Here is a 26,064-nt window from a genome sequence, read left to right as displayed (position 1 = left end):
ATTCTATCCTGAATTTGGCTTTTTACATCAAATTTAGAGAGAAATTTTGCCTGATGAACATATACTACATTAAGCGAAAGATGCGTCAAAGCCCCTATAGCTCAGTGGTTAGAGCACTGGTCTCGTAAACCAGGGGTCGTGAGTTCGACTCTCACTGGGGGCAGATTTTGCCACCTTTTTACGCAAAACTTCTTGCTTTTAACAAATTTTTGTTCCTATTGCCCGTAACAGTTTTTCTCGATTCAACTACAGGTCTGTTGCAAGAATGTTAGATGTATATGACAAGTTGATTTATTTTGTGGTGAACAGTAGACAAGTTGCAGTATCACAGGGTACCCGTATATATAGAAATAGATAAAATTCACTTCTTCATATTGAAGCGCCGCTGGTGTAGTGGTATCATGCAAGATTCCCATTCTTGCGACCCGGGTTCGATTCCCGGGCGGCGCAAATTTTTGCCACCTTTTACACTCTTCAAAAATTAAAATACTAATAAAAAAAAGTTTTAAGGTTAATTTCTTTTCATGTAGATATTTTTTTCTTTCACGAATGCACCAAGCGGTTACTATATGTATATGTATGTATGTTTGATTTCAACCTTACCTATTTACTAGCTACAGAATTTGCACTTTCGTGGGTTTTAGCCAAAGCATCATATTACTACTTTGATTGGCTAAATACATGCTTTCCTTTAAAAGGGAACTGAACAAAATGAGTTTTCTAGTATTCTATCCTGAATTTGGCTTTTTACATCAAATTTAGAGAGAAATTTTGCCTGATGAACATATACTACATTAAGCGAAAGATGCGTCAAAGCCCCTATAGCTCAGTGGTTAGAGCACTGGTCTCGTAAACCAGGGGTCGTGAGTTCGACTCTCACTGGGGGCAGATTTTGCCACCTTTTTACGCAAAACTTCTTGCTTTTAACAAATTTTTGTTCCTATTGCCCGTAACAGTTTTTCTCGATTCAACTACAGGTCTGTTGCAAGAATGTTAGATGTATATGACAAGTTGATTTATTTTGTGGTGAACAGTAGACAAGTTGCAGTATCACAGGGTACCCGTATATATAGAAATAGATAAAATTCACTTCTTCATATTGAAGCGCCGCTGGTGTAGTGGTATCATGCAAGATTCCCATTCTTGCGACCCGGGTTCGATTCCCGGGCGGCGCAAATTTTTGCCACCTTTTACACTCTTCAAAAATTAAAATACTAATAAAAAAAAGTTTTAAGGTTAATTTCTTTTCATGTAGATATTTTTTTCTTTCACGAATGCACCAAGCGGTTACTATATGTATATGTATGTATGTTTGATTTCAACCTTACCTATTTACTAGCTACAGAATTTGCACTTTCGTGGGTTTTAGCCAAAGCATCATATTACTACTTTGATTGGCTAAATACATGCTTTCCTTTAAAAGGGAACTGAACAAAATGAGTTTTCTAGTATTCTATCCTGAATTTGGCTTTTTACATCAAATTTAGAGAGAAATTTTGCCTGATGAACATATACTACATTAAGCGAAAGATGCGTCAAAGCCCCTATAGCTCAGTGGTTAGAGCACTGGTCTCGTAAACCAGGGGTCGTGAGTTCGACTCTCACTGGGGGCAGATTTTGCCACCTTTTTACGCAAAACTTCTTGCTTTTAACAAATTTTTGTTCCTATTGCCCGTAACAGTTTTTCTCGATTCAACTACAGGTCTGTTGCAAGAATGTTAGATGTATATGACAAGTTGATTTATTTTGTGGTGAACAGTAGACAAGTTGCAGTATCACAGGGTACCCGTATATATAGAAATAGATAAAATTCACTTCTTCATATTGAAGCGCCGCTGGTGTAGTGGTATCATGCAAGATTCCCATTCTTGCGACCCGGGTTCGATTCCCGGGCGGCGCAAATTTTTGCCACCTTTTACACTCTTCAAAAATTAAAATACTAATAAAAAAAAGTTTTAAGGTTAATTTCTTTTCATGTAGATATTTTTTTCTTTCACGAATGCACCAAGCGGTTACTATATGTATATGTATGTGTGTTTGATTTCAACCTTACCTATTTACTAGCTACAGAATTTGCACTTTCGTGGGTTTTAGCCAAAGCATCATATTACTACTTTGATTGGCTAAATACATGCTTTCCTTTAAAAGGGAACTGAACAAAATGAGTTTTCTAGTATTCTATCCTGAATTTGGCTTTTTACATCAAATTTAGAGAGAAATTTTGCCTGATGAACATATACTACATTAAGCGAAAGATGCGTCAAAGCCCCTATAGCTCAGTGGTTAGAGCACTGGTCTCGTAAACCAGGGGTCGTGAGTTCGACTCTCACTGGGGGCAGATTTTGCCACCTTTTTACGCAAAACTTCTTGCTTTTAACAAATTTTTGTTCCTATTGCCCGTAACAGTTTTTCTCGATTCAACTACAGGTCTGTTGCAAGAATGTTAGATGTATATGACAAGTTGATTTATTTTGTGGTGAACAGTAGACAAGTTGCAGTATCACAGGGTACCCGTATATATAGAAATAGATAAAATTCACTTCTTCATATTGAAGCGCCGCTGGTGTAGTGGTATCATGCAAGATTCCCATTCTTGCTACCCGGGTTCCATTCCCGGGCGGCGCAAATTTTTGCCACCTTTTACACTCTTCAAAAATTAAAATACTAATAAAAAAAAGTTTTAAGGTTAATTTCTTTTCATGTAGATATTTTTTTCTTTCACGAATGCACCAAGCGGTTACTATATGTATATGTATGTATGTTTGATTTCAACCTTACCTATTTACTAGCTACAGAATTTGCACTTTCGTGGGTTTTAGCCAAAGCATCATATTACTACTTTGATTGGCTAAATACATGCTTTCCTTTAAAAGGGAACTGAACAAAATGAGTTTTCTAGTATTCTATCCTGAATTTGGCTTTTTACATCAAATTTAGAGAGAAATTTTGCCTGATGAACATATACTACATTAAGCGAAAGATGCGTCAAAGCCCCTATAGCTCAGTGGTTAGAGCACTGGTCTCGTAAACCAGGGGTCGTGAGTTCGACTCTCACTGGGGGCAGATTTTGCCACCTTTTTACGCAAAACTTCTTGCTTTTAACAAATTTTTGTTCCTATTGCCCGTAACAGTTTTTCTCGATTCAACTACAGGTCTGTTGCAAGAATGTTAGATGTATATGACAAGTTGATTTATTTTGTGGTGAACAGTAGACAAGTTGCAGTATCACAGGGTACCCGTATATATAGAAATAGATAAAATTCACTTCTTCATATTGAAGCGCCGCTGGTGTAGTGGTATCATGCAAGATTCCCATTCTTGCGACCCGGGTTCGATTCCCGGGCGGCGCAAATTTTTGCCACCTTTTACACTCTTCAAAAATTAAAATACTAATAAAAAAAAGTTTTAAGGTTAATTTCTTTTCATGTAGATATTTTTTTCTTTCACGAATGCACCAAGCGGTTACTATATGTATATGCATGTATGTTTGATTTCAACCTTACCTATTTACTAGCTACAGAATTTGCACTTTCGTGGGTTTTAGCCAAAGCATCATATTACTACTTTGATTGGCTAAATACATGCTTTCCTTTAAAAGGGAACTGAACAAAATGAGTTTTCTAGTATTCTATCCTGAATTTGGCTTTTTACATCAAATTTAGAGAGAAATTTTGCCTGATGAACATATACTACATTAAGCGAAAGATGCGTCAAAGCCCCTATAGCTCAGTGGTTAGAGCACTGGTCTCGTAAACCAGGGGTCGTGAGTTCGACTCTCACTGGGGGCAGATTTTGCCACCTTTTTACGCAAAACTTCTTGCTTTTAACAAATTTTTGTTCCTATTGCCCGTAACAGTTTTTCTCGATTCAACTACAGGTCTGTTGCAAGAATGTTAGATGTATATGACAAGTTGATTTATTTTGTGGTGAACAGTAGACAAGTTGCAGTATCACAGGGTACCCGTATATATAGAAATAGATAAAATTCACTTCTTCATATTGAAGCGCCGCTGGTGTAGTGGTATCATGCAAGATTCCCATTCTTGCTACCCGGGTTCCATTCCCGGGCGGCGCAAATTTTTGCCACCTTTTACACTCTTCAAAAATTAAAATACTAATAAAAAAAAGTTTTAAGGTTAATTTCTTTTCATGTAGATATTTTTTTCTTTCACGAATGCACCAAGCGGTTACTATATGTATATGTATGTATGTTTGATTTCAACCTTACCTATTTACTAGCTACAGAATTTGCACTTTCGTGGGTTTTAGCCAAAGCATCATATTACTACTTTGATTGGCTAAATACATGCTTTCCTTTAAAAGGGAACTGAACAAAATGAGTTTTCTAGTATTCTATCCTGAATTTGGCTTTTTACATCAAATTTAGAGAGAAATTTTGCCTGATGAACATATACTACATTAAGCGAAAGATGCGTCAAAGCCCCTATAGCTCAGTGGTTAGAGCACTGGTCTCGTAAACCAGGGGTCGTGAGTTCGACTCTCACTGGGGGCAGATTTTGCCACCTTTTTACGCAAAACTTCTTGCTTTTAACAAATTTTTGTTCCTATTGCCCGTAACAGTTTTTCTCGATTCAACTACAGGTCTGTTGCAAGAATGTTAGATGTATATGACAAGTTGATTTATTTTGTGGTGAACAGTAGACAAGTTGCAGTATCACAGGGTACCCGTATATATAGAAATAGATAAAATTCACTTCTTCATATTGAAGCGCCGCTGGTGTAGTGGTATCATGCAAGATTCCCATTCTTGCGACCCGGGTTCGATTCCCGGGCGGCGCAAATTTTTGCCACCTTTTACACTCTTCAAAAATTAAAATACTAATAAAAAAAAGTTTTAAGGTTAATTTCTTTTCATGTAGATATTTTTTTCTTTCACGAATGCACCAAGCGGTTACTATATGTATATGTATGTATGTTTGATTTCAACCTTACCTATTTACTAGCTACAGAATTTGCACTTTCGTGGGTTTTAGCCAAAGCATCATATTACTACTTTGATTGGCTAAATACATGCTTTCCTTTAAAAGGGAACTGAACAAAATGAGTTTTCTAGTATTCTATCCTGAATTTGGCTTTTTACATCAAATTTAGAGAGAAATTTTGCCTGATGAACATATACTACATTAAGCGAAAGATGCGTCAAAGCCCCTATAGCTCAGTGGTTAGAGCACTGGTCTCGTAAACCAGGGGTCGTGAGTTCGACTCTCACTGGGGGCAGATTTTGCCACCTTTTTACGCAAAACTTCTTGCTTTTAACAAATTTTTGTTCCTATTGCCCGTAACAGTTTTTCTCGATTCAACTACAGGTCTGTTGCAAGAATGTTAGATGTATATGACAAGTTGATTTATTTTGTGGTGAACAGTAGACAAGTTGCAGTATCACAGGGTACCCGTATATATAGAAATAGATAAAATTCACTTCTTCATATTGAAGCGCCGCTGGTGTAGTGGTATCATGCAAGATTCCCATTCTTGCGACCCGGGTTCGATTCCCGGGCGGCGCAAATTTTTGCCACCTTTTACACTCTTCAAAAATTAAAATACTAATAAAAAAAAGTTTTAAGGTTAATTTCTTTTCATGTAGATATTTTTTTCTTTCACGAATGCACCAAGCGGTTACTATATGTATATGTATGTATGTTTGATTTCAACCTTACCTATTTACTAGCTACAGAATTTGCACTTTCGTGGGTTTTAGCCAAAGCATCATATTACTACTTTGATTGGCTAAATACATGCTTTCCTTTAAAAGGGAACTGAACAAAATGAGTTTTCTAGTATTCTATCCTGAATTTGGCTTTTTACATCAAATTTAGAGAGAAATTTTGCCTGATGAACATATACTACATTAAGCGAAAGATGCGTCAAAGCCCCTATAGCTCAGTGGTTAGAGCACTGGTCTCGTAAACCAGGGGTCGTGAGTTCGACTCTCACTGGGGGCAGATTTTGCCACCTTTTTACGCAAAACTTCTTGCTTTTAACAAATTTTTGTTCCTATTGCCCGTAACAGTTTTTCTCGATTCAACTACAGGTCTGTTGCAAGAATGTTAGATGTATATGACAAGTTGATTTATTTTGTGGTGAACAGTAGACAAGTTGCAGTATCACAGGGTACCCGTATATATAGAAATAGATAAAATTCACTTCTTCATATTGAAGCGCCGCTGGTGTAGTGGTATCATGCAAGATTCCCATTCTTGCGACCCGGGTTCGATTCCCGGGCGGCGCAAATTTTTGCCACCTTTTACACTCTTCAAAAATTAAAATACTAATAAAAAAAAGTTTTAAGGTTAATTTCTTTTCATGTAGATATTTTTTTCTTTCACGAATGCACCAAGCGGTTACTATATGTATATGTATGTATGTTTGATTTCAACCTTACCTATTTACTAGCTACAGAATTTGCACTTTCGTGGGTTTTAGCCAAAGCATCATATTACTACTTTGATTGGCTAAATACATGCTTTCCTTTAAAAGGGAACTGAACAAAATGAGTTTTCTAGTATTCTATCCTGAATTTGGCTTTTTACATCAAATTTAGAGAGAAATTTTGCCTGATGAACATATACTACATTAAGCGAAAGATGCGTCAAAGCCCCTATAGCTCAGTGGTTAGAGCACTGGTCTCGTAAACCAGGGGTCGTGAGTTCGACTCTCACTGGGGGCAGATTTTGCCACCTTTTTACGCAAAACTTCTTGCTTTTAACAAATTTTTGTTCCTATTGCCCGTAACAGTTTTTCTCGATTCAACTACAGGTCTGTTGCAAGAATGTTAGATGTATATGACAAGTTGATTTATTTTGTGGTGAACAGTAGACAAGTTGCAGTATCACAGGGTACCCGTATATATAGAAATAGATAAAATTCACTTCTTCATATTGAAGCGCCGCTGGTGTAGTGGTATCATGCAAGATTCCCATTCTTGCGACCCGGGTTCGATTCCCGGGCGGCGCAAATTTTTGCCACCTTTTACACTCTTCAAAAATTAAAATACTAATAAAAAAAAGTTTTAAGGTTAATTTCTTTTCATGTAGATATTTTTTTCTTTCACGAATGCACCAAGCGGTTACTATATGTATATGTATGTATGTTTGATTTCAACCTTACCTATTTACTAGCTACAGAATTTGCACTTTCGTGGGTTTTAGCCAAAGCATCATATTACTACTTTGATTGGCTAAATACATGCTTTCCTTTAAAAGGGAACTGAACAAAATGAGTTTTCTAGTATTCTATCCTGAATTTGGCTTTTTACATCAAATTTAGAGAGAAATTTTGCCTGATGAACATATACTACATTAAGCGAAAGATGCGTCAAAGCCCCTATAGCTCAGTGGTTAGAGCACTGGTCTCGTAAACCAGGGGTCGTGAGTTCGACTCTCACTGGGGGCAGATTTTGCCACCTTTTTACGCAAAACTTCTTGCTTTTAACAAATTTTTGTTCCTATTGCCCGTAACAGTTTTTCTCGATTCAACTACAGGTCTGTTGCAAGAATGTTAGATGTATATGACAAGTTGATTTATTTTGTGGTGAACAGTAGACAAGTTGCAGTATCACAGGGTACCCGTATATATAGAAATAGATAAAATTCACTTCTTCATATTGAAGCGCCGCTGGTGTAGTGGTATCATGCAAGATTCCCATTCTTGCGACCCGGGTTCGATTCCCGGGCGGCGCAAATTTTTGCCACCTTTTACACTCTTCAAAAATTAAAATACTAATAAAAAAAAGTTTTAAGGTTAATTTCTTTTCATGTAGATATTTTTTTCTTTCACGAATGCACCAAGCGGTTACTATATGTATATGTATGTATGTTTGATTTCAACCTTACCTATTTACTAGCTACAGAATTTGCACTTTCGTGGGTTTTAGCCAAAGCATCATATTACTACTTTGATTGGCTAAATACATGCTTTCCTTTAAAAGGGAACTGAACAAAATGAGTTTTCTAGTATTCTATCCTGAATTTGGCTTTTTACATCAAATTTAGAGAGAAATTTTGCCTGATGAACATATACTACATTAAGCGAAAGATGCGTCAAAGCCCCTATAGCTCAGTGGTTAGAGCACTGGTCTCGTAAACCAGGGGTCGTGAGTTCGACTCTCACTGGGGGCAGATTTTGTCACCTTTTTACGCAAAACTTCTTGCTTTTAACAAATTTTTGTTCCTATTGCCCGTAACAGTTTTTCTCGATTCAACTACAGGTCTGTTGCAAGAATGTTAGATGTATATGACAAGTTGATTTATTTTGTGGTGAACAGTAGACAAGTTGCAGTATCACAGGGTACCCGTATATATAGAAATAGATAAAATTCACTTCTTCATATTGAAGCGCCGCTGGTGTAGTGGTATCATGCAAGATTCCCATTCTTGCGACCCGGGTTCGATTCCCGGGCGGCGCAAATTTTTGCCACCTTTTACACTCTTCAAAAATTAAAATACTAATAAAAAAAAGTTTTAAGGTTAATTTCTTTTCATGTAGATATTTTTTTCTTTCACGAATGCACCAAGCGGTTACTATATGTATATGTATGTATGTTTGATTTCAACCTTACCTATTTACTAGCTACAGAATTTGCACTTTCGTGGGTTTTAGCCAAAGCATCATATTACTACTTTGATTGGCTAAATACATGCTTTCCTTTAAAAGGGAACTGAACAAAATGAGTTTTCTAGTATTCTATCCTGAATTTGGCTTTTTACATCAAATTTAGAGAGAAATTTTGCCTGATGAACATATACTACATTAAGCGAAAGATGCGTCAAAGCCCCTATAGCTCAGTGGTTAGAGCACTGGTCTCGTAAACCAGGGGTCGTGAGTTCGACTCTCACTGGGGGCAGATTTTGCCACCTTTTTACGCAAAACTTCTTGCTTTTAACAAATTTTTGTTCCTATTGCCCGTAACAGTTTTTCTCGATTCAACTACAGGTCTGTTGCAAGAATGTTAGATGTATATGACAAGTTGATTTATTTTGTGGTGAACAGTAGACAAGTTGCAGTATCACAGGGTACCCGTATATATAGAAATAGATAAAATTCACTTCTTCATATTGAAGCGCCGCTGGTGTAGTGGTATCATGCAAGATTCCCATTCTTGCGACCCGGGTTCGATTCCCGGGCGGCGCAAATTTTTGCCACCTTTTACACTCTTCAAAAATTAAAATACTAATAAAAAAAAGTTTTAAGGTTAATTTCTTTTCATGTAGATATTTTTTTCTTTCACGAATGCACCAAGCGGTTACTATATGTATATGTATGTATGTTTGATTTCAACCTTACCTATTTACTAGCTACAGAATTTGCACTTTCGTGGGTTTTAGCCAAAGCATCATATTACTACTTTGATTGGCTAAATACATGCTTTCCTTTAAAAGGGAACTGAACAAAATGAGTTTTCTAGTATTCTATCCTGAATTTGGCTTTTTACATCAAATTTAGAGAGAAATTTTGCCTGATGAACATATACTACATTAAGCGAAAGATGCGTCAAAGCCCCTATAGCTCAGTGGTTAGAGCACTGGTCTCGTAAACCAGGGGTCGTGAGTTCGACTCTCACTGGGGGCAGATTTTGCCACCTTTTTACGCAAAACTTCTTGCTTTTAACAAATTTTTGTTCCTATTGCCCGTAACAGTTTTTCTCGATTCAACTACAGGTCTGTTGCAAGAATGTTAGATGTATATGACAAGTTGATTTATTTTGTGGTGAACAGTAGACAAGTTGCAGTATCACAGGGTACCCGTATATATAGAAATAGATAAAATTCACTTCTTCATATTGAAGCGCCGCTGGTGTAGTGGTATCATGCAAGATTCCCATTCTTGCGACCCGGGTTCGATTCCCGGGCGGCGCAAATTTTTGCCACCTTTTACACTCTTCAAAAATTAAAATACTAATAAAAAAAAGTTTTAAGGTTAATTTCTTTTCATGTAGATATTTTTTTCTTTCACGAATGCACCAAGCGGTTACTATATGTATATGTATGTATGTTTGATTTCAACCTTACCTATTTACTAGCTACAGAATTTGCACTTTCGTGGGTTTTAGCCAAAGCATCATATTACTACTTTGATTGGCTAAATACATGCTTTCCTTTAAAAGGGAACTGAACAAAATGAGTTTTCTAGTATTCTATCCTGAATTTGGCTTTTTACATCAAATTTAGAGAGAAATTTTGCCTGATGAACATATACTACATTAAGCGAAAGATGCGTCAAAGCCCCTATAGCTCAGTGGTTAGAGCACTGGTCTCGTAAACCAGGGGTCGTGAGTTCGACTCTCACTGGGGGCAGATTTTGCCACCTTTTTACGCAAAACTTCTTGCTTTTAACAAATTTTTGTTCCTATTGCCCGTAACAGTTTTTCTCGATTCAACTACAGGTCTGTTGCAAGAATGTTAGATGTATATGACAAGTTGATTTATTTTGTGGTGAACAGTAGACAAGTTGCAGTATCACAGGGTACCCGTATATATAGAAATAGATAAAATTCACTTCTTCATATTGAAGCGCCGCTGGTGTAGTGGTATCATGCAAGATTCCCATTCTTGCGACCCGGGTTCGATTCCCGGGCGGCGCAAATTTTTGCCACCTTTTACACTCTTCAAAAATTAAAATACTAATAAAAAAAAGTTTTAAGGTTAATTTCTTTTCATGTAGATATTTTTTTCTTTCACGAATGCACCAAGCGGTTACTATATGTATATGTATGTATGTTTGATTTCAACCTTACCTATTTACTAGCTACAGAATTTGCACTTTCGTGGGTTTTAGCCAAAGCATCATATTACTACTTTGATTGGCTAAATACATGCTTTCCTTTAAAAGGGAACTGAACAAAATGAGTTTTCTAGTATTCTATCCTGAATTTGGCTTTTTACATCAAATTTAGAGAGAAATTTTGCCTGATGAACATATACTACATTAAGCGAAAGATGCGTCAAAGCCCCTATAGCTCAGTGGTTAGAGCACTGGTCTCGTAAACCAGGGGTCGTGAGTTCGACTCTCACTGGGGGCAGATTTTGCCACCTTTTTACGCAAAACTTCTTGCTTTTAACAAATTTTTGTTCCTATTGCCCGTAACAGTTTTTCTCGATTCAACTACAGGTCTGTTGCAAGAATGTTAGATGTATATGACAAGTTGATTTATTTTGTGGTGAACAGTAGACAAGTTGCAGTATCACAGGGTACCCGTATATATAGAAATAGATAAAATTCACTTCTTCATATTGAAGCGCCGCTGGTGTAGTGGTATTATGCAAGATTCCCATTCTTGCGACCCGGGTTCGATTCCCGGGCGGCGCAAATTTTTGCCACCTTTTACACTCTTCAAAAATTAAAATACTAATAAAAAAAAGTTTTAAGGTTAATTTCTTTTCATGTAGATATTTTTTTCTTTCACGAATGCACCAAGCGGTTACTATATGTATATGTATGTATGTTTGATTTCAACCTTACCTATTTACTAGCTACAGAATTTGCACTTTCGTGGGTTTTAGCCAAAGCATCATATTACTACTTTGATTGGCTAAATACATGCTTTCCTTTAAAAGGGAACTGAACAAAATGAGTTTTCTAGTATTCTATCCTGAATTTGGCTTTTTACATCAAATTTAGAGAGAAATTTTGCCTGATGAACATATACTACATTAAGCGAAAGATGCGTCAAAGCCCCTATAGCTCAGTGGTTAGAGCACTGGTCTCGTAAACCAGGGGTCGTGAGTTCGACTCTCACTGGGGGCAGATTTTGCCACCTTTTTACGCAAAACTTCTTGCTTTTAACAAATTTTTGTTCCTATTGCCCGTAACAGTTTTTCTCGATTCAACTACAGGTCTGTTGCAAGAATGTTAGATGTATATGACAAGTTGATTTATTTTGTGGTGAACAGTAGACAAGTTGCAGTATCACAGGGTACCCGTATATATAGAAATAGATAAAATTCACTTCTTCATATTGAAGCCCCGCTGGTGTAGTGGTATCATGCAAGATTCCCATTCTTGCGACCCGGGTTCGATTCCCGGGCGGCGCAAATTTTTGCCACCTTTTACACTCTTCAAAAATTAAAATACTAATAAAAAAAAGTTTTAAGGTTAATTTCTTTTCATGTAGATATTTTTTTCTTTCACGAATGCACCAAGCGGTTACTATATGTATATGTATGTATGTTTGATTTCAACCTTACCTATTTACTAGCTACAGAATTTGCACTTTCGTGGGTTTTAGCCAAAGCATCATATTACTACTTTGATTGGCTAAATACATGCTTTCCTTTAAAAGGGAACTGAACAAAATGAGTTTTCTAGTATTCTATCCTGAATTTGGCTTTTTACATCAAATTTAGAGAGAAATTTTGCCTGATGAACATATACTACATTAAGCGAAAGATGCGTCAAAGCCCCTATAGCTCAGTGGTTAGAGCACTGGTCTCGTAAACCAGGGGTCGTGAGTTCGACTCTCACTGGGGGCAGATTTTGCCACCTTTTTACGCAAAACTTCTTGCTTTTAACAAATTTTTGTTCCTATTGCCCGTAACAGTTTTTCTCGATTCAACTACAGGTCTGTTGCAAGAATGTTAGATGTATATGACAAGTTGATTTATTTTGTGGTGAACAGTAGACAAGTTGCAGTATCACAGGGTACCCGTATATATAGAAATAGATAAAATTCACTTCTTCATATTGAAGCGCCGCTGGTGTAGTGGTATCATCTTGCGACCCGGGTTCGATTCCCGGGCGGCGCAAATTTTTGCCACCTTTTACACTCTTCAAAAATTAAAATACTAATAAAGTTTTAAGGTTAATTTCTTTTCATGTAGATATTTTTTTCTTTCACGAATGCACCAAGCGGTTACTATATGTATATGTATGTATGTTTGATTTCAACCTTACCTATTTACTAGCTACAGAATTTGCACTTTCGTGGGTTTTAGCCAAAGCATCATATTACTACTTTGATTGGCTAAATACATGCTTTCCTTTAAAAGGGAACTGAACAAAATGAGTTTTCTAGTATTCTATCCTGAATTTGGCTTTTTACATCAAATTTAGAGAGAAATTTTGCCTGATGAACATATACTACATTAAGCGAAAGATGCGTCAAAGCCCCTATAGCTCAGTGGTTAGAGCACTGGTCTCGTAAACCAGGGGTCGTGAGTTCGACTCTCACTGGGGGCAGATTTTGCCACCTTTTTACGCAAAACTTCTTGCTTTTAACAAATTTTTGTTCCTATTGCCCGTAACAGTTTTTCTCGATTCAACTACAGGTCTGTTGCAAGAATGTTAGATGTATATGACAAGTTGATTTATTTTGTGGTGAACAGTAGACAAGTTGCAGTATCACAGGGTACCCGTATATATAGAAATAGATAAAATTCACTTCTTCATATTGAAGCGCCGCTGGTGTAGTGGTATCATGCAAGATTCCCATTCTTGCGACCCGGGTTCGATTCCCGGGCGGCGCAAATTTTTGCCACCTTTTACACTCTTCAAAAATTAAAATACTAATAAAAAAAAGTTTTAAGGTTAATTTCTTTTCATGTAGATATTTTTTTCTTTCACGAATGCACCAAGCGGTTACTATATGTATATGTATGTATGTTTGATTTCAACCTTACCTATTTACTAGCTACAGAATTTGCACTTTCGTGGGTTTTAGCCAAAGCATCATATTACTACTTTGATTGGCTAAATACATGCTTTCCTTTAAAAGGGAACTGAACAAAATGAGTTTTCTAGTATTCTATCCTGAATTTGGCTTTTTACATCAAATTTAGAGAGAAATTTTGCCTGATGAACATATACTACATTAAGCGAAAGATGCGTCAAAGCCCCTATAGCTCAGTGGTTAGAGCACTGGTCTCGTAAACCAGGGGTCGTGAGTTCGACTCTCACTGGGGGCAGATTTTGCCACCTTTTTACGCAAAACTTCTTGCTTTTAACAAATTTTTGTTCCTATTGCCCGTAACAGTTTTTCTCGATTCAACTACAGGTCTGTTGCAAGAATGTTAGATGTATATGACAAGTTGATTTATTTTGTGGTGAACAGTAGACAAGTTGCAGTATCACAGGGTACCCGTATATATAGAAATAGATAAAATTCACTTCTTCATATTGAAGCGCCGCTGGTGTAGTGGTATCATGCAAGATTCCCATTCTTGCGACCCGGGTTCGATTCCCGGGCGGCGCAAATTTTTGCCACCTTTTACACTCTTCAAAAATTAAAATACTAATAAAAAAAAGTTTTAAGGTTAATTTCTTTTCATGTAGATATTTTTTTCTTTCACGAATGCACCAAGCGGTTACTATATGTATATGTATGTATGTTTGATTTCAACCTTACCTATTTACTAGCTACAGAATTTGCACTTTCGTGGGTTTTAGCCAAAGCATCATATTACTACTTTGATTGGCTAAATACATGCTTTCCTTTAAAAGGGAACTGAACAAAATGAGTTTTCTAGTATTCTATCCTGAATTTGGCTTTTTACATCAAATTTAGAGAGAAATTTTGCCTGATGAACATATACTACATTAAGCGAAAGATGCGTCAAAGCCCCTATAGCTCAGTGGTTAGAGCACTGGTCTCGTAAACCAGGGGTCGTGAGTTCGACTCTCACTGGGGGCAGATTTTGCCACCTTTTTACGCAAAACTTCTTGCTTTTAACAAATTTTTGTTCCTATTGCCCGTAACAGTTTTTCTCGATTCAACTACAGGTCTGTTGCAAGAATGTTAGATGTATATGACAAGTTGATTTATTTTGTGGTGAACAGTAGACAAGTTGCAGTATCACAGGGTACCCGTATATATAGAAATAGATAAAATTCACTTCTTCATATTGAAGCGCCGCTGGTGTAGTGGTATCATGCAAGATTCCCATTCTTGCGACCCGGGTTCGATTCCCGGGCGGCGCAAATTTTTGCCACCTTTTACACTCTTCAAAAATTAAAATACTAATAAAAAAAAGTTTTAAGGTTAATTTCTTTTCATGTAGATATTTTTTTCTTTCACGAATGCACCAAGCGGTTACTATATGTATATGTATGTATGTTTGATTTCAACCTTACCTATTTACTAGCTACAGAATTTGCACTTTCGTGGGTTTTAGCCAAAGCATCATATTACTACTTTGATTGGCTAAATACATGCTTTCCTTTAAAAGGGAACTGAACAAAATGCGTTTTCTAGTATTCTATCCTGAATTTGGCTTTTTACATCAAATTTAGAGAGAAATTTTGCCTGATGAACATATACTACATTAAGCGAAAGATGCGTCAAAGCCCCTATAGCTCAGTGGTTAGAGCACTGGTCTCGTAAACCAGGGGTCGTGAGTTCGACTCTCACTGGGGGCAGATTTTGCCACCTTTTTACGCAAAACTTCTTGCTTTTAACAAATTTTTGTTCCTATTGCCCGTAACAGTTTTTCTCGATTCAACTACAGGTCTGTTGCAAGAATGTTAGATGTATATGACAAGTTGATTTATTTTGTGGTGAACAGTAGACAAGTTGCAGTATCACAGGGTACCCGTATATATAGAAATAGATAAAATTCACTTCTTCATATTGAAGCGCCGCTGGTGTAGTGGTATCATGCAAGATTCCCATTCTTGCGACCCGGGTTCGATTCCCGGGCGGCGCAAATTTTTGCCACCTTTTACACTCTTCAAAAATTAAAATACTAATAAAAAAAAGTTTTAAGGTTAATTTCTTTTCATGTAGATATTTTTTTCTTTCACGAATGCACCAAGCGGTTACTATATGTATATGTATGTATGTTTGATTTCAACCTTACCTATTTACTAGCTACAGAATTTGCACTTTCGTGGGTTTTAGCCAAAGCATCATATTACTACTTTGATTGGCTAAATACATGCTTTCCTTTAAAAGGGAACTGAACAAAATGAGTTTTCTAGTATTCTATCCTGAATTTGGCTTTTTACATCAAATTTAGAGAGAAATTTTGCCTGATGAACATATACTACATTAAGCGAAAGATGCGTCAAAGCCCCTATAGCTCAGTGGTTAGAGCACTGGTCTCGTAAACCAGGGGTCGTGAGTTCGACTCTCACTGGGGGCAGATTTTGCCACCTTTTTACGCAAAACTTCTTGCTTTTAACAAATTTTTGTTCCTATTGCCCGTAACAGTTTTTCTCGATTCAACTACAGGTCTGTTGCAAGAATGTTAGATGTATATGACAAGTTGATTTATTTTGTGGTGAACAGTAGACAAGTTGCAGTATCACAGGGTACCCGTATATATAGAAATAGATAAAATTCACTTCTTCATATTGAAGCGCCGCTGGTGTAGTGGTATTATGCAAGATTCCCATTCTTGCGACCCGGGTTCGATTCCCGGGCGGCGCAAATTTTTGCCACCTTTTACACTCTTCAAAAATTAAAATACTAATAAAAAAAAGTTTTAAGGTTAATTTCTTTTCATGTAGATATTTTTTTCTTTCACGAATGCACCAAGCGGTTACTATATGTATATGTATGTATGTTTGATTTCAACCTTACCTATTTACTAGCTACAGAATTTGCACTTTCGTGGGTTTTAGCCAAAGCATCATATTACTACTTTGATTGGCTAAATACATGCTTTCCTTTAAAAGGGAACTGAACAAAATGAGTTTTCTAGTATTCTATCCTGAATTTGGCTTTTTACATCAAATTTAGAGAGAAATTTTGCCTGATGAACATATACTACATTAAGCGAAAGATGCGTCAAAGCCCCTATAGCTCAGTGGTTAGAGCACTGGTCTCGTAAACCAGGGGTCGTGAGTTCGACTCTCACTGGGGGCAGATTTTGCCACCTTTTTACGCAAAACTTCTTGCTTTTAACAAATTTTTGTTCCTATTGCCCGTAACAGTTTTTCTCGATTCAACTACAGGTCTGTTGCAAGAATGTTAGATGTATATGACAAGTTGATTTATTTTGTGGTGAACAGTAGACAAGTTGCAGTATCACAGGGTACCCGTATATATAGAAATAGATAAAATTCACTTCTTCATATTGAAGCCCCGCTGGTGTAGTGGTATCATGCAAGATTCCCATTCTTGCGACCCGGGTTCGATTCCCGGGCGGCGCAAATTTTTGCCACCTTTTACACTCTTCAAAAATTAAAATACTAATAAAAAAAAGTTTTAAGGTTAATTTCTTTTCATGTAGATATTTTTTTCTTTCACGAATCACCAAGCGGTTACTATATGTATATGTATGTATGTTTGATTTCAACCTTACCTATTTACTAGCTACAGAATTTGCACTTTCGTGGGTTTTAGCCAAAGCATCATATTACTACTTTGATTGGCTAAATACATGCTTTCCTTTAAAAGGGAACTGAACAAAATGAGTTTTCTAGTATTCTATCCTGAATTTGGCTTTTTACATCAAATTTAGAGAGAAATTTTGCCTGATGAACATATACTACATTAAGCGAAAGATGCGTCAAAGCCCCTATAGCTCAGTGGTTAGAGCACTGGTCTCGTAAACCAGGGGTCGTGAGTTCGACTCTCACTGGGGGCAGATTTTGCCACCTTTTTACGCAAAACTTCTTGCTTTTAACAAATTTTTGTTCCTATTGCCCGTAACAGTTTTTCTCGATTCAACTACAGGTCTGTTGCAAGAATGTTAGATGTATATGACAAGTTGATTTATTTTGTGGTGAACAGTAGACAAGTTGCAGTATCACAGGGTACCCGTATATATAGAAATAGATAAAATTCACTTCTTCATATTGAAGCGCCGCTGGTGTAGTGGTATCATGCAAGATTCCCATTCTTGCGACCCGGGTTCGATTCCCGGGCGGCGCAAATTTTTGCCACCTTTTACACTCTTCAAAAATTAAAATACTAATAAAAAAAAGTTTTAAGGTTAATTTCTTTTCATGTAGATATTTTTTTCTTTCACGAATGCACCAAGCGGTTACTATATGTATATGTATGTATGTTTGATTTCAACCTTACCTATTTACTAGCTACAGAATTTGCACTTTCGTGGGTTTTAGCCAAAGCATCATATTACTACTTTGATTGGCTAAATACATGCTTTCCTTTAAAAGGGAACTGAACAAAATGAGTTTTCTAGTATTCTATCCTGAATTTGGCTTTTTACATCAAATTTAGAGAGAAATTTTGCCTGATGAACATATACTACATTAAGCGAAAGATGCGTCAAAGCCCCTATAGCTCAGTGGTTAGAGCACTGGTCTCGTAAACCAGGGGTCGTGAGTTCGACTCTCACTGGGGGCAGATTTTGCCACCTTTTTACGCAAAACTTCTTGCTTTTAACAAATTTTTGTTCCTATTGCCCGTAACAGTTTTTCTCGATTCAACTACAGGTCTGTTGCAAGAATGTTAGATGTATATGACAAGTTGATTTATTTTGTGGTGAACAGTAGACAAGTTGCAGTATCACAGGGTACCCGTATATATAGAAATAGATAAAATTCACTTCTTCATATTGAAGCGCCGCTGGTGTAGTGGTATCATGCAAGATTCCCATTCTTGCGACCCGGGTTCGATTCCCGGGCGGCGCAAATTTTTGCCACCTTTTACACTCTTCAAAAATTAAAATACTAATAAAAAAAAGTTTTAAGGTTAATTTCTTTTCATGTAGATATTTTTTTCTTTCACGAATGCACCAAGCGGTTACTATATGTATATGTATGTATGTTTGATTTCAACCTTACCTATTTACTAGCTACAGAATTTGCACTTTCGTGGGTTTTAGCCAAAGCATCATATTACTACTTTGATTGGCTAAATACATGCTTTCCTTTAAAAGGGAACTGAACAAAATGCGTTTTCTAGTATTCTATCCTGAATTTGGCTTTTTACATCAAATTTAGAGAGAAATTTTGCCTGATGAACATATACTACATTAAGCGAAAGATGCGTCAAAGCCCCTATAGCTCAGTGGTTAGAGCACTGGTCTCGTAAACCAGGGGTCGTGAGTTCGACTCTCACTGGGGGCAGATTTTGCCACCTTTTTACGCAAAACTTCTTGCTTTTAACAAATTTTTGTTCCTATTGCCCGTAACAGTTTTTCTCGATTCAACTACAGGTCTGTTGCAAGAATGTTAGATGTATATGACAAGTTGATTTATTTTGTGGTGAACAGTAGACAAGTTGCAGTATCACAGGGTACCCGTATATATAGAAATAGATAAAATTCACTTCTTCATATTGAAGCGCCGCTGGTGTAGTGGTATCATGCAAGATTCCCATTCTTGCGACCCGGGTTCGATTCCCGGGCGGCGCAAATTTTTGCCACCTTTTACACTCTTCAAAAATTAAAATACTAATAAAAAAAAGTTTTAAGGTTAATTTCTTTTCATGTAGATATTTTTTTCTTTCACGAATGCACCAAGCGGTTACTATATGTATAATGTATGTATGTTTGATTTCAACCTTACCTATTTACTAGCTACAGAATTTGCACTTTCGTGGGTTTTAGCCAAAGCATCATATTACTACTTTGATTGGCTAAATACATGCTTTCCTTTAAAAGGGAACTGAACAAAATGAGTTTTCTAGTATTCTATCCTGAATTTGGCTTTTTACATCAAATTTAGAGAGAAATTTTGCCTGATGAACATATACTACATTAAGCGAAAGATGCGTCAAAGCCCCTATAGCTCAGTGGTTAGAGCACTGGTCTCGTAAACCAGGGGTCGTGAGTTCGACTCTCACTGGGGGCAGATTTTGCCACCTTTTTACGCAAAACTTCTTGCTTTTAACAAATTTTTGTTCCTATTGCCCGTAACAGTTTTTCTCGATTCAACTACAGGTCTGTTGCAAGAATGTTAGATGTATATGACAAGTTGATTTATTTTGTGGTGAACAGTAGACAAGTTGCAGTATCACAGGGTACCCGTATATATAGAAATAGATAAAATTCACTTCTTCATATTGAAGCGCCGCTGGTGTAGTGGTATTATGCAAGATTCCCATTCTTGCGACCCGGGTTCGATTCCCGGGCGGCGCAAATTTTTGCCACCTTTTACACTCTTCAAAAATTAAAATACTAATAAAAAAAAGTTTTAAGGTTAATTTCTTTTCATGTAGATATTTTTTTCTTTCACGAATGCACCAAGCGGTTACTATATGTATATGTATGTATGTTTGATTTCAACCTTACCTATTTACTAGCTACAGAATTTGCACTTTCGTGGGTTTTAGCCAAAGCATCATATTACTACTTTGATTGGCTAAATACATGCTTTCCTTTAAAAGGGAACTGAACAAAATGAGTTTTCTAGTATTCTATCCTGAATTTGGCTTTTTACATCAAATTTAGAGAGAAATTTTGCCTGATGAACATATACTACATTAAGCGAAAGATGCGTCAAAGCCCCTATAGCTCAGTGGTTAGAGCACTGGTCTCGTAAACCAGGGGTCGTGAGTTCGACTCTCACTGGGGGCAGATTTTGCCACCTTTTTACGCAAAACTTCTTGCTTTTAACAAATTTTTTGTTCCTATTGCCCGTAACAGTTTTTCTCGATTCAACTACAGGTCTGTTGCAAGAATGTTAGATGTATATGACAAGTTGATTTATTTTGTGGTGAACAGTAGACAAGTTGCAGTATCACAGGGTACCCGTATATATAGAAATAGATAAAATTCACTTCTTCATATTGAAGCCCCGCTGGTGTAGTGGTATCATGCAAGATTCCCATTCTTGCGACCCGGGTTCGATTCCCGGGCGGCGCAAATTTTTGCCACCTTTTACACTCTTCAAAAATTAAAATACTAATAAAAAAAAGTTTTAAGGTTAATTTCTTTTCATGTAGATATTTTTTTCTTTCACGAATGCACCAAGCGGTTACTATATGTATATGTATGTATGTTTGATTTCAACCTTACCTATTTACTAGCTACAGAATTTGCACTTTCGTGGGTTTTAGCCAAAGCATCATATTACTACTTTGATTGGCTAAATACATGCTTTCCTTTAAAAGGGAACTGAACAAAATGAGTTTTCTAGTATTCTATCCTGAATTTGGCTTTTTACATCAAATTTAGAGAGAAATTTTGCCTGATGAACATATACTACATTAAGCGAAAGATGCGTCAAAGCCCCTATAGCTCAGTGGTTAGAGCACTGGTCTCGTAAACCAGGGGTCGTGAGTTCGACTCTCACTGGGGGCAGATTTTGCCACCTTTTTACGCAAAACTTCTTGCTTTTAACAAATTTTTGTTCCTATTGCCCGTAACAGTTTTTCTCGATTCAACTACAGGTCTGTTGCAAGAATGTTAGATGTATATGACAAGTTGATTTATTTTGTGGTGAACAGTAGACAAGTTGCAGTATCACAGGGTACCCGTATATATAGAAATAGATAAAATTCACTTCTTCATATTGAAGCGCCGCTGGTGTAGTGGTATCATGCAAGATTCCCATTCTTGCGACCCGGGTTCGATTCCCGGGCGGCGCAAATTTTTGCCACCTTTTACACTCTTCAAAAATTAAAATACTAATAAAAAAAAGTTTTAAGGTTAATTTCTTTTCATGTAGATATTTTTTTCTTTCACGAATGCACCAAGCGGTTACTATATGTATATGTATGTATGTTTGATTTCAACCTTACCTATTTACTAGCTACAGAATTTGCACTTTCGTGGGTTTTAGCCAAAGCATCATATTACTACTTTGATTGGCTAAATACATGCTTTCCTTTAAAAGGGAACTGAACAAAATGAGTTTTCTAGTATTCTATCCTGAATTTGGCTTTTTACATCAAATTTAGAGAGAAATTTTGCCTGATGAACATATACTACATTAAGCGAAAGATGCGTCAAAGCCCCTATAGCTCAGTGGTTAGAGCACTGGTCTCGTAAACCAGGGGTCGTGAGTTCGACTCTCACTGGGGGCAGATTTTGCCCACCTTTTTACGCAAAACTTCTTGCTTTTAACAAATTTTTGTTCCTATTGCCCGTAACAGTTTTTCTCGATTCAACTACAGGTCTGTTGCAAGAATGTTAGATGTATATGACAAGTTGATTTATTTTGTGGTGAACAGTAGACAAGTTGCAGTATCACAGGGTACCCGTATATATAGAAATAGATAAAATTCACTTCTTCATATTGAAGCGCCGCTGGTGTAGTGGTATCATGCAAGATTCCCATTCTTGCGACCCGGGTTCGATTCCCGGGCGGCGCAAATTTTTGCCACCTTTTACACTCTTCAAAAATTAAAATACTAATAAAAAAAAGTTTTAAGGTTAATTTCTTTTCATGTAGATATTTTTTTCTTTCACGAATGCACCAAGCGGTTACTATATGTATATGTATGTATGTTTGATTTCAACCTTACCTATTTACTAGCTACAGAATTTGCACTTTCGTGGGTTTTAGCCAAAGCATCATATTACTACTTTGATTGGCTAAATACATGCTTTCCTTTAAAAGGGAACTGAACAAAATGCGTTTTCTAGTATTCTATCCTGAATTTGGCTTTTTACATCAAATTTAGAGAGAAATTTTGCCTGATGAACATATACTACATTAAGCGAAAGATGCGTCAAAGCCCCTATAGCTCAGTGGTTAGAGCACTGGTCTCGTAAACCAGGGGTCGTGAGTTCGACTCTCACTGGGGGCAGATTTTGCCACCTTTTTTACGCAAAACTTCTTGCTTTTAACAAATTTTTGTTCCTATTGCCCGTAACAGTTTTTCTCGATTCAACTACAGGTCTGTTGCAAGAATGTTAGATGTATATGACAAGTTGATTTATTTTGTGGTGAACAGTAGACAAGTTGCAGTATCACAGGGTACCCGTATATATAGAAATAGATAAAATTCACTTCTTCATATTGAAGCGCCGCTGGTGTAGTGGTATCATGCAAGATTCCCATTCTTGCGACCCGGGTTCGATTCCCGGGCGGCGCAAATTTTTGCCACCTTTTACACTCTTCAAAAATTAAAATACTAATAAAAAAAAGTTTTAAGGTTAATTTCTTTTCATGTAGATATTTTTTTCTTTCACGAATGCACCAAGCGGTTACTATATGTATATGTATGTATGTTTGATTTCAACCTTACCTATTTACTAGCTACAGAATTTGCACTTTCGTGGGTTTTAGCCAAAGCATCATATTACTACTTTGATTGGCTAAATACATGCTTTCCTTTAAAAGGGAACTGAACAAAATGAGTTTTCTAGTATTCTATCCTGAATTTGGCTTTTTACATCAAATTTAGAGAGAAATTTTGCCTGATGAACATATACTACATTAAGCGAAAGATGCGTCAAAGCCCCTATAGCTCAGTGGTTAGAGCACTGGTCTCGTAAACCAGGGGTCGTGAGTTCGACTCTCACTGGGGGCAGATTTTGCCACCTTTTTACGCAAAACTTCTTGCTTTTAACAAATTTTTGTTCCTATTGCCCGTAACAGTTTTTCTCGATTCAACTACAGGTCTGTTGCAAGAATGTTAGATGTATATGACAAGTTGATTTATTTTGTGGTGAACAGTAGACAAGTTGCAGTATCACAGGGTACCCGTATATATAGAAATAGATAAAATTCACTTCTTCATATTGAAGCGCCGCTGGTGTAGTGGTATTATGCAAGATTCCCATTCTTGCGACCCGGGTTCGATTCCCGGGCGGCGCAAATTTTTGCCACCTTTTACACTCTTCAAAAATTAAAATACTAATAAAAAAAAGTTTTAAGGTTAATTTCTTTTCATGTAGATATTTTTTTCTTTCACGAATGCACCAAGCGGTTACTATATGTATATGTATGTATGTTTGATTTCAACCTTACCTATTTACTAGCTACAGAATTTGCACTTTCGTGGGTTTTAGCCAAAGCATCATATTACTACTTTGATTGGCTAAATACATGCTTTCCTTTAAAAGGGAACTGAACAAAATGAGTTTTCTAGTATTCTATCCTGAATTTGGCTTTTTACATCAAATTTAGAGAGAAATTTTGCCTGATGAACATATACTACATTAAGCGAAAGATGCGTCAAAGCCCCTATAGCTCAGTGGTTAGAGCACTGGTCTCGTAAACCAGGGGTCGTGAGTTCGACTCTCACTGGGGGCAGATTTTGCCACCTTTTTACGCAAAACTTCTTGCTTTTAACAAATTTTTGTTCCTATTGCCCGTAACAGTTTTTCTCGATTCAACTACAGGTCTGTTGCAAGAATGTTAGATGTATATGACAAGTTGATTTATTTTGTGGTGAACAGTAGACAAGTTGCAGTATCACAGGGTACCCGTATATATAGAAATAGATAAAATTCACTTCTTCATATTGAAGCCCCGCTGGTGTAGTGGTATCATGCAAGATTCCCATTCTTGCGACCCGGGTTCGATTCCCGGGCGGCGCAAATTTTTGCCACCTTTTACACTCTTCAAAAATTAAAATACTAATAAAAAAAAGTTTTAAGGTTAATTTCTTTTCATGTAGATATTTTTTTCTTTCACGAATGCACCAAGCGGTTACTATATGTATATGTATGTATGTTTGATTTCAACCTTACCTATTTACTAGCTACAGAATTTGCACTTTCGTGGGTTTTAGCCAAAGCATCATATTACTACTTTGATTGGCTAAATACATGCTTTCCTTTAAAAGGGAACTGAACAAAATGAGTTTTCTAGTATTCTATCCTGAATTTGGCTTTTTACATCAAATTTAGAGAGAAATTTTGCCTGATGAACATATACTACATTAAGCGAAAGATGCGTCAAAGCCCCTATAGCTCAGTGGTTAGAGCACTGGTCTCGTAAACCAGGGGTCGTGAGTTCGACTCTCACTGGGGGCAGATTTTGCCACCTTTTTACGCAAAACTTCTTGCTTTTAACAAATTTTTGTTCCTATTGCCCGTAACAGTTTTTCTCGATTCAACTACAGGTCTGTTGCAAGAATGTTAGATGTATATGACAAGTTGATTTATTTTGTGGTGAACAGTAGACAAGTTGCAGTATCACAGGGTACCCGTATATATAGAAATAGATAAAATTCACTTCTTCATATTGAAGCGCCGCTGGTGTAGTGGTATCATGCAAGATTCCCATTCTTGCGACCCGGGTTCGATTCCCGGGCGGCGCAAATTTTTGCCACCTTTTACACTCTTCAAAAATTAAAATACTAATAAAAAAAAGTTTTAAGGTTAATTTCTTTTCATGTAGATATTTTTTTCTTTCACGAATGCACCAAGCGGTTACTATATGTATATGTATGTATGTTTGATTTCAACCTTACCTATTTACTAGCTACAGAATTTGCACTTTCGTGGGTTTTAGCCAAAGCATCATATTACTACTTTGATTGGCTAAATACATGCTTTCCTTTAAAAGGGAACTGAACAAAATGAGTTTTCTAGTATTCTATCCTGAATTTGGCTTTTTACATCAAATTTAGAGAGAAATTTTGCCTGATGAACATATACTACATTAAGCGAAAGATGCGTCAAAGCCCCTATAGCTCAGTGGTTAGAGCACTGGTCTCGTAAACCAGGGGTCGTGAGTTCGACTCTCACTGGGGGCAGATTTTGCCACCTTTTTACGCAAAACTTCTTGCTTTTAACAAATTTTTGTTCCTATTGCCCGTAACAGTTTTTCTCGATTCAACTACAGGTCTGTTGCAAGAATGTTAGATGTATATGACAAGTTGATTTATTTTGTGGTGAACAGTAGACAAGTTGCAGTATCACAGGGTACCCGTATATATAGAAATAGATAAAATTCACTTCTTCATATTGAAGCGCCGCTGGTGTAGTGGTATCATGCAAGATTCCCATTCTTGCGACCCGGGTTCGATTCCCGGGCGGCGCAAATTTTTGCCACCTTTTACACTCTTCAAAAATTAAAATACTAATAAAAAAAAGTTTTAAGGTTAATTTCTTTTCATGTAGATATTTTTTTTCTTTCACGAATGCACCAAGCGGTTACTATATGTATATGTATGTATGTTTGATTTCAACCTTACCTATTTACTAGCTACAGAATTTGCACTTTCGTGGGTTTTAGCCAAAGCATCATATTACTACTTTGATTGGCTAAATACATGCTTTCCTTTAAAAGGGAACT

General features: G+C 36.7%; 60 non-coding genes across 60 annotated transcripts; all 60 read left to right on the top strand.

Annotated features, from left to right (window-relative positions):
• Positions 1–379: 379 nt before the first annotated feature.
• Trnag-ccc (transfer RNA glycine (anticodon CCC)) lies at positions 380–450 on the top strand. The gene has a single exon. It is a non-coding gene; the product is annotated as a tRNA-Gly (tRNA).
• Positions 451–815: 365 nt separating this feature from the next.
• Positions 816–888, top strand: Trnat-cgu (transfer RNA threonine (anticodon CGU)). Its single transcript has one exon. It is a non-coding gene; the product is annotated as a tRNA-Thr (tRNA).
• Positions 889–1,104: 216 nt separating this feature from the next.
• Positions 1,105–1,175, top strand: Trnag-ccc (transfer RNA glycine (anticodon CCC)). Its single transcript has one exon. It is a non-coding gene; the product is annotated as a tRNA-Gly (tRNA).
• Positions 1,176–1,540: 365 nt separating this feature from the next.
• On the top strand, positions 1,541–1,613 carry Trnat-cgu (transfer RNA threonine (anticodon CGU)). The gene has a single exon. It is a non-coding gene; the product is annotated as a tRNA-Thr (tRNA).
• A 216-nt stretch (positions 1,614–1,829) lies between these two features.
• On the top strand, positions 1,830–1,900 carry Trnag-ccc (transfer RNA glycine (anticodon CCC)). Its single transcript has one exon. It is a non-coding gene; the product is annotated as a tRNA-Gly (tRNA).
• Positions 1,901–2,265: 365 nt separating this feature from the next.
• On the top strand, positions 2,266–2,338 carry Trnat-cgu (transfer RNA threonine (anticodon CGU)). The gene has a single exon. It is a non-coding gene; the product is annotated as a tRNA-Thr (tRNA).
• A 652-nt stretch (positions 2,339–2,990) lies between these two features.
• On the top strand, positions 2,991–3,063 carry Trnat-cgu (transfer RNA threonine (anticodon CGU)). Its single transcript has one exon. It is a non-coding gene; the product is annotated as a tRNA-Thr (tRNA).
• A 216-nt stretch (positions 3,064–3,279) lies between these two features.
• On the top strand, positions 3,280–3,350 carry Trnag-ccc (transfer RNA glycine (anticodon CCC)). The gene has a single exon. It is a non-coding gene; the product is annotated as a tRNA-Gly (tRNA).
• Positions 3,351–3,715: 365 nt separating this feature from the next.
• Positions 3,716–3,788, top strand: Trnat-cgu (transfer RNA threonine (anticodon CGU)). The gene has a single exon. It is a non-coding gene; the product is annotated as a tRNA-Thr (tRNA).
• Positions 3,789–4,440: 652 nt separating this feature from the next.
• Trnat-cgu (transfer RNA threonine (anticodon CGU)) lies at positions 4,441–4,513 on the top strand. The gene has a single exon. It is a non-coding gene; the product is annotated as a tRNA-Thr (tRNA).
• A 216-nt stretch (positions 4,514–4,729) lies between these two features.
• Trnag-ccc (transfer RNA glycine (anticodon CCC)) lies at positions 4,730–4,800 on the top strand. The gene has a single exon. It is a non-coding gene; the product is annotated as a tRNA-Gly (tRNA).
• A 365-nt stretch (positions 4,801–5,165) lies between these two features.
• Trnat-cgu (transfer RNA threonine (anticodon CGU)) lies at positions 5,166–5,238 on the top strand. Its single transcript has one exon. It is a non-coding gene; the product is annotated as a tRNA-Thr (tRNA).
• Positions 5,239–5,454: 216 nt separating this feature from the next.
• On the top strand, positions 5,455–5,525 carry Trnag-ccc (transfer RNA glycine (anticodon CCC)). Its single transcript has one exon. It is a non-coding gene; the product is annotated as a tRNA-Gly (tRNA).
• A 365-nt stretch (positions 5,526–5,890) lies between these two features.
• Trnat-cgu (transfer RNA threonine (anticodon CGU)) lies at positions 5,891–5,963 on the top strand. The gene has a single exon. It is a non-coding gene; the product is annotated as a tRNA-Thr (tRNA).
• A 216-nt stretch (positions 5,964–6,179) lies between these two features.
• Positions 6,180–6,250, top strand: Trnag-ccc (transfer RNA glycine (anticodon CCC)). The gene has a single exon. It is a non-coding gene; the product is annotated as a tRNA-Gly (tRNA).
• Positions 6,251–6,615: 365 nt separating this feature from the next.
• On the top strand, positions 6,616–6,688 carry Trnat-cgu (transfer RNA threonine (anticodon CGU)). Its single transcript has one exon. It is a non-coding gene; the product is annotated as a tRNA-Thr (tRNA).
• Positions 6,689–6,904: 216 nt separating this feature from the next.
• On the top strand, positions 6,905–6,975 carry Trnag-ccc (transfer RNA glycine (anticodon CCC)). Its single transcript has one exon. It is a non-coding gene; the product is annotated as a tRNA-Gly (tRNA).
• A 365-nt stretch (positions 6,976–7,340) lies between these two features.
• On the top strand, positions 7,341–7,413 carry Trnat-cgu (transfer RNA threonine (anticodon CGU)). Its single transcript has one exon. It is a non-coding gene; the product is annotated as a tRNA-Thr (tRNA).
• Positions 7,414–7,629: 216 nt separating this feature from the next.
• On the top strand, positions 7,630–7,700 carry Trnag-ccc (transfer RNA glycine (anticodon CCC)). The gene has a single exon. It is a non-coding gene; the product is annotated as a tRNA-Gly (tRNA).
• A 365-nt stretch (positions 7,701–8,065) lies between these two features.
• Trnat-cgu (transfer RNA threonine (anticodon CGU)) lies at positions 8,066–8,138 on the top strand. The gene has a single exon. It is a non-coding gene; the product is annotated as a tRNA-Thr (tRNA).
• A 216-nt stretch (positions 8,139–8,354) lies between these two features.
• On the top strand, positions 8,355–8,425 carry Trnag-ccc (transfer RNA glycine (anticodon CCC)). The gene has a single exon. It is a non-coding gene; the product is annotated as a tRNA-Gly (tRNA).
• A 365-nt stretch (positions 8,426–8,790) lies between these two features.
• On the top strand, positions 8,791–8,863 carry Trnat-cgu (transfer RNA threonine (anticodon CGU)). The gene has a single exon. It is a non-coding gene; the product is annotated as a tRNA-Thr (tRNA).
• Positions 8,864–9,079: 216 nt separating this feature from the next.
• Trnag-ccc (transfer RNA glycine (anticodon CCC)) lies at positions 9,080–9,150 on the top strand. Its single transcript has one exon. It is a non-coding gene; the product is annotated as a tRNA-Gly (tRNA).
• A 365-nt stretch (positions 9,151–9,515) lies between these two features.
• On the top strand, positions 9,516–9,588 carry Trnat-cgu (transfer RNA threonine (anticodon CGU)). The gene has a single exon. It is a non-coding gene; the product is annotated as a tRNA-Thr (tRNA).
• Positions 9,589–9,804: 216 nt separating this feature from the next.
• Trnag-ccc (transfer RNA glycine (anticodon CCC)) lies at positions 9,805–9,875 on the top strand. Its single transcript has one exon. It is a non-coding gene; the product is annotated as a tRNA-Gly (tRNA).
• A 365-nt stretch (positions 9,876–10,240) lies between these two features.
• Positions 10,241–10,313, top strand: Trnat-cgu (transfer RNA threonine (anticodon CGU)). Its single transcript has one exon. It is a non-coding gene; the product is annotated as a tRNA-Thr (tRNA).
• Positions 10,314–10,529: 216 nt separating this feature from the next.
• Positions 10,530–10,600, top strand: Trnag-ccc (transfer RNA glycine (anticodon CCC)). The gene has a single exon. It is a non-coding gene; the product is annotated as a tRNA-Gly (tRNA).
• A 365-nt stretch (positions 10,601–10,965) lies between these two features.
• Trnat-cgu (transfer RNA threonine (anticodon CGU)) lies at positions 10,966–11,038 on the top strand. The gene has a single exon. It is a non-coding gene; the product is annotated as a tRNA-Thr (tRNA).
• A 652-nt stretch (positions 11,039–11,690) lies between these two features.
• Positions 11,691–11,763, top strand: Trnat-cgu (transfer RNA threonine (anticodon CGU)). Its single transcript has one exon. It is a non-coding gene; the product is annotated as a tRNA-Thr (tRNA).
• A 652-nt stretch (positions 11,764–12,415) lies between these two features.
• Positions 12,416–12,488, top strand: Trnat-cgu (transfer RNA threonine (anticodon CGU)). The gene has a single exon. It is a non-coding gene; the product is annotated as a tRNA-Thr (tRNA).
• A 633-nt stretch (positions 12,489–13,121) lies between these two features.
• Positions 13,122–13,194, top strand: Trnat-cgu (transfer RNA threonine (anticodon CGU)). Its single transcript has one exon. It is a non-coding gene; the product is annotated as a tRNA-Thr (tRNA).
• A 216-nt stretch (positions 13,195–13,410) lies between these two features.
• Trnag-ccc (transfer RNA glycine (anticodon CCC)) lies at positions 13,411–13,481 on the top strand. The gene has a single exon. It is a non-coding gene; the product is annotated as a tRNA-Gly (tRNA).
• Positions 13,482–13,846: 365 nt separating this feature from the next.
• On the top strand, positions 13,847–13,919 carry Trnat-cgu (transfer RNA threonine (anticodon CGU)). Its single transcript has one exon. It is a non-coding gene; the product is annotated as a tRNA-Thr (tRNA).
• A 216-nt stretch (positions 13,920–14,135) lies between these two features.
• On the top strand, positions 14,136–14,206 carry Trnag-ccc (transfer RNA glycine (anticodon CCC)). Its single transcript has one exon. It is a non-coding gene; the product is annotated as a tRNA-Gly (tRNA).
• A 365-nt stretch (positions 14,207–14,571) lies between these two features.
• Positions 14,572–14,644, top strand: Trnat-cgu (transfer RNA threonine (anticodon CGU)). The gene has a single exon. It is a non-coding gene; the product is annotated as a tRNA-Thr (tRNA).
• Positions 14,645–14,860: 216 nt separating this feature from the next.
• Positions 14,861–14,931, top strand: Trnag-ccc (transfer RNA glycine (anticodon CCC)). The gene has a single exon. It is a non-coding gene; the product is annotated as a tRNA-Gly (tRNA).
• Positions 14,932–15,296: 365 nt separating this feature from the next.
• Positions 15,297–15,369, top strand: Trnat-cgu (transfer RNA threonine (anticodon CGU)). Its single transcript has one exon. It is a non-coding gene; the product is annotated as a tRNA-Thr (tRNA).
• A 216-nt stretch (positions 15,370–15,585) lies between these two features.
• Trnag-ccc (transfer RNA glycine (anticodon CCC)) lies at positions 15,586–15,656 on the top strand. The gene has a single exon. It is a non-coding gene; the product is annotated as a tRNA-Gly (tRNA).
• A 365-nt stretch (positions 15,657–16,021) lies between these two features.
• On the top strand, positions 16,022–16,094 carry Trnat-cgu (transfer RNA threonine (anticodon CGU)). The gene has a single exon. It is a non-coding gene; the product is annotated as a tRNA-Thr (tRNA).
• Positions 16,095–16,746: 652 nt separating this feature from the next.
• Positions 16,747–16,819, top strand: Trnat-cgu (transfer RNA threonine (anticodon CGU)). The gene has a single exon. It is a non-coding gene; the product is annotated as a tRNA-Thr (tRNA).
• A 651-nt stretch (positions 16,820–17,470) lies between these two features.
• Positions 17,471–17,543, top strand: Trnat-cgu (transfer RNA threonine (anticodon CGU)). Its single transcript has one exon. It is a non-coding gene; the product is annotated as a tRNA-Thr (tRNA).
• A 216-nt stretch (positions 17,544–17,759) lies between these two features.
• Positions 17,760–17,830, top strand: Trnag-ccc (transfer RNA glycine (anticodon CCC)). Its single transcript has one exon. It is a non-coding gene; the product is annotated as a tRNA-Gly (tRNA).
• A 365-nt stretch (positions 17,831–18,195) lies between these two features.
• Trnat-cgu (transfer RNA threonine (anticodon CGU)) lies at positions 18,196–18,268 on the top strand. The gene has a single exon. It is a non-coding gene; the product is annotated as a tRNA-Thr (tRNA).
• A 216-nt stretch (positions 18,269–18,484) lies between these two features.
• On the top strand, positions 18,485–18,555 carry Trnag-ccc (transfer RNA glycine (anticodon CCC)). The gene has a single exon. It is a non-coding gene; the product is annotated as a tRNA-Gly (tRNA).
• A 365-nt stretch (positions 18,556–18,920) lies between these two features.
• On the top strand, positions 18,921–18,993 carry Trnat-cgu (transfer RNA threonine (anticodon CGU)). Its single transcript has one exon. It is a non-coding gene; the product is annotated as a tRNA-Thr (tRNA).
• A 216-nt stretch (positions 18,994–19,209) lies between these two features.
• On the top strand, positions 19,210–19,280 carry Trnag-ccc (transfer RNA glycine (anticodon CCC)). The gene has a single exon. It is a non-coding gene; the product is annotated as a tRNA-Gly (tRNA).
• Positions 19,281–19,646: 366 nt separating this feature from the next.
• Positions 19,647–19,719, top strand: Trnat-cgu (transfer RNA threonine (anticodon CGU)). Its single transcript has one exon. It is a non-coding gene; the product is annotated as a tRNA-Thr (tRNA).
• Positions 19,720–20,371: 652 nt separating this feature from the next.
• Trnat-cgu (transfer RNA threonine (anticodon CGU)) lies at positions 20,372–20,444 on the top strand. Its single transcript has one exon. It is a non-coding gene; the product is annotated as a tRNA-Thr (tRNA).
• A 653-nt stretch (positions 20,445–21,097) lies between these two features.
• On the top strand, positions 21,098–21,170 carry Trnat-cgu (transfer RNA threonine (anticodon CGU)). The gene has a single exon. It is a non-coding gene; the product is annotated as a tRNA-Thr (tRNA).
• A 216-nt stretch (positions 21,171–21,386) lies between these two features.
• Positions 21,387–21,457, top strand: Trnag-ccc (transfer RNA glycine (anticodon CCC)). Its single transcript has one exon. It is a non-coding gene; the product is annotated as a tRNA-Gly (tRNA).
• A 365-nt stretch (positions 21,458–21,822) lies between these two features.
• On the top strand, positions 21,823–21,895 carry Trnat-cgu (transfer RNA threonine (anticodon CGU)). Its single transcript has one exon. It is a non-coding gene; the product is annotated as a tRNA-Thr (tRNA).
• A 217-nt stretch (positions 21,896–22,112) lies between these two features.
• Trnag-ccc (transfer RNA glycine (anticodon CCC)) lies at positions 22,113–22,183 on the top strand. Its single transcript has one exon. It is a non-coding gene; the product is annotated as a tRNA-Gly (tRNA).
• A 365-nt stretch (positions 22,184–22,548) lies between these two features.
• Positions 22,549–22,621, top strand: Trnat-cgu (transfer RNA threonine (anticodon CGU)). The gene has a single exon. It is a non-coding gene; the product is annotated as a tRNA-Thr (tRNA).
• A 217-nt stretch (positions 22,622–22,838) lies between these two features.
• Trnag-ccc (transfer RNA glycine (anticodon CCC)) lies at positions 22,839–22,909 on the top strand. Its single transcript has one exon. It is a non-coding gene; the product is annotated as a tRNA-Gly (tRNA).
• Positions 22,910–23,274: 365 nt separating this feature from the next.
• On the top strand, positions 23,275–23,347 carry Trnat-cgu (transfer RNA threonine (anticodon CGU)). Its single transcript has one exon. It is a non-coding gene; the product is annotated as a tRNA-Thr (tRNA).
• A 652-nt stretch (positions 23,348–23,999) lies between these two features.
• On the top strand, positions 24,000–24,072 carry Trnat-cgu (transfer RNA threonine (anticodon CGU)). The gene has a single exon. It is a non-coding gene; the product is annotated as a tRNA-Thr (tRNA).
• Positions 24,073–24,724: 652 nt separating this feature from the next.
• Trnat-cgu (transfer RNA threonine (anticodon CGU)) lies at positions 24,725–24,797 on the top strand. The gene has a single exon. It is a non-coding gene; the product is annotated as a tRNA-Thr (tRNA).
• A 216-nt stretch (positions 24,798–25,013) lies between these two features.
• Positions 25,014–25,084, top strand: Trnag-ccc (transfer RNA glycine (anticodon CCC)). The gene has a single exon. It is a non-coding gene; the product is annotated as a tRNA-Gly (tRNA).
• A 365-nt stretch (positions 25,085–25,449) lies between these two features.
• Trnat-cgu (transfer RNA threonine (anticodon CGU)) lies at positions 25,450–25,522 on the top strand. The gene has a single exon. It is a non-coding gene; the product is annotated as a tRNA-Thr (tRNA).
• A 216-nt stretch (positions 25,523–25,738) lies between these two features.
• Positions 25,739–25,809, top strand: Trnag-ccc (transfer RNA glycine (anticodon CCC)). Its single transcript has one exon. It is a non-coding gene; the product is annotated as a tRNA-Gly (tRNA).
• Positions 25,810–26,064: the final 255 nt, after the last annotated feature.

The sequence above is a fragment of the Mytilus edulis genome, unplaced genomic scaffold (assembly GCF_963676685.1).
Source record: "Mytilus edulis unplaced genomic scaffold, xbMytEdul2.2 SCAFFOLD_208, whole genome shotgun sequence".
Taxonomy (NCBI): domain Eukaryota; kingdom Metazoa; phylum Mollusca; class Bivalvia; order Mytilida; family Mytilidae; genus Mytilus; species Mytilus edulis.
This window is presented reverse-complemented; position numbering and strand designations above follow the sequence as displayed.